General features: G+C 35.9%; 1 pseudogene; it reads left to right on the top strand.

Moving 5' to 3' along the window:
• Positions 1-274: 274 nt before the first annotated feature.
• Positions 275-1472, top strand: LOC103889963 (dnaJ homolog subfamily A member 1-like; annotated as a pseudogene).
• Positions 1473-1911: the final 439 nt, after the last annotated feature.

Raw genomic sequence — 1911 nt, 5'->3', positions numbered from 1 at the left:
TAATAAAAAGGCAAAAATCTATACTAGATTTTAAAAATATGAACAATTCACTAGAGAAAACCGTTAAGTCACAAATGATGATAGCAATAGAGGAAGAAAAAATATATATAAAACACAAGCAGAAGACAAAAGACAAGGGCTTCAGTTCACCAGGCAGAACTTTCCAGAATACTCAGTGAGATGCAGAGAAGTGAAGCTGCCTGAGCTTCAAAAAGCTACTACAGTCTTTTCTGCTTTCTCACACTGGCCTCATCCAACTCACTAGCTGTAGAAAATGGTGAAATAAACCACTTTCCATGATTTTTAGAGGGTCAAACAAAGTACCACTAAGGAAGAATTTAAAAAGGCTTATAGGAAACTGGCCTTGAAGTACCACCCTGATAAAAATCCAAATGGAGAGAAGTTTAAACGGATTTCTCAAACTTACAAAGTTATTTCTGATGCCAAGAAAAGGGAATTATACAACAAAGGAAGATAACAGGTAAATAAGAGCGCTGAGCAAGTGGCAGTTCTGGGTCCCCTATGGACATCTTCAACATAATTATTTATGGAGGAAGAAGAATGCAGAGAGAAAAGAGGAGTAACATTGTTGTGCATCAGCTCTCAAAAACCTTAGAAAATGTATGTGATGGTACAACAAGAAAATTGGCACTTCACAAGAATGTAATTTGTGACTAATGTGAAGGCAGAAGTGGGGAAAAAAAGAGGAGAGAAGGATAGTGTTGTCCCAATTGCCAAGTTACTGGACTGCAAATAAGAATTCATGCAATAGGGCCTGGGATGGTTCAGCACACTTAGTCTGTGTGCATGCATGGAGTGCCACGGTCATGGAGAATGAATCAGTCCTGAAGATAGATGTAAACACGAAAATGGAAGAAAGATAGTTTGAGGGAAAAAGATTCTAGAAGTTCATGTTGACAATGACATGAAATATGGCCAGAAGATAACATTTCATGGTGAAGGAGACAAAGAAACCGGATTGGAGCCAGGAGATATTATCATTGAGTTAGATGAAAAGGACCATGCTGTTTTTACTTGACAAGAAGACTAGTTTATGTCTATGGACAGACAGCTGGTTAAAATATTGTGTGGTTTCCAAAAACCAATATCCACTCTTGATTACTGAACTATAGTCATCACCTCTCACCCAGGTCAGACTGTCAAATATGGAGAAATCAAATGTGTGCTAAATGAAGTCATGCCAATTTTTCATAGACCATATGAAAAGCATCACCTAATCATCAAATTCAAGGTAAACTTTCCTGAGAATGGTTTTCTCTCTCATGATAAGCTCTCTTAGTTGGGTAAACTCTTACCTGACAGGAAGGAAATAGAAGAGATTGTTGAAATGGATCAAGTTAAAACTGGTGTACTTTGATTCAGATCAGGAAAAACAGCACTATTGCAATGGAGAAACATGTGAGGATGATAAACATCATCCCAGAGGCGGTGTTCACTGCCAAACTTCATAAAAGGACCAGTGAGTAACACTCACTCCTGGCATTTGATGAGCAGTAGTGAGTAAATGAAGGATTATAATCATAATGTGTTCACTACCTGCTATTGTTTTTGTTTTAGTACTCAACTATAATAATGTTTTTAAAATTAAATAATAAACAAATATAAAAGCTCAAAAAAGCAGAAAATAAATTACAAAATGGTAGTAGTAGGTTCTTACCTATCACTAATTACTTTGAATGTAAATGAATTAAATTGTCCAATAAAAAGACATAGAATTACTCACTTGATTTAAAAAACAAGACCCAACTATACGCTACCCAACTAGACTCAACTCACATTTAAGGCCACACATAGACTGAAAGTGAGGGGATAAAAAATAATATTCTATGCAAATGAAAACCAAAAGAGAGAGACCAAGATTAGCTATACTTAAAGTAGGCTTTAAATCAA

Source organism: Pongo abelii, chromosome 11, assembly GCF_028885655.2.
Source record: "Pongo abelii isolate AG06213 chromosome 11, NHGRI_mPonAbe1-v2.0_pri, whole genome shotgun sequence".
Lineage (NCBI taxonomy): Eukaryota > Metazoa > Chordata > Mammalia > Primates > Hominidae > Pongo > Pongo abelii.
Note: the sequence above shows the minus strand (reverse complement) of the source record. Positions and strands in the feature narration are given on the sequence as shown.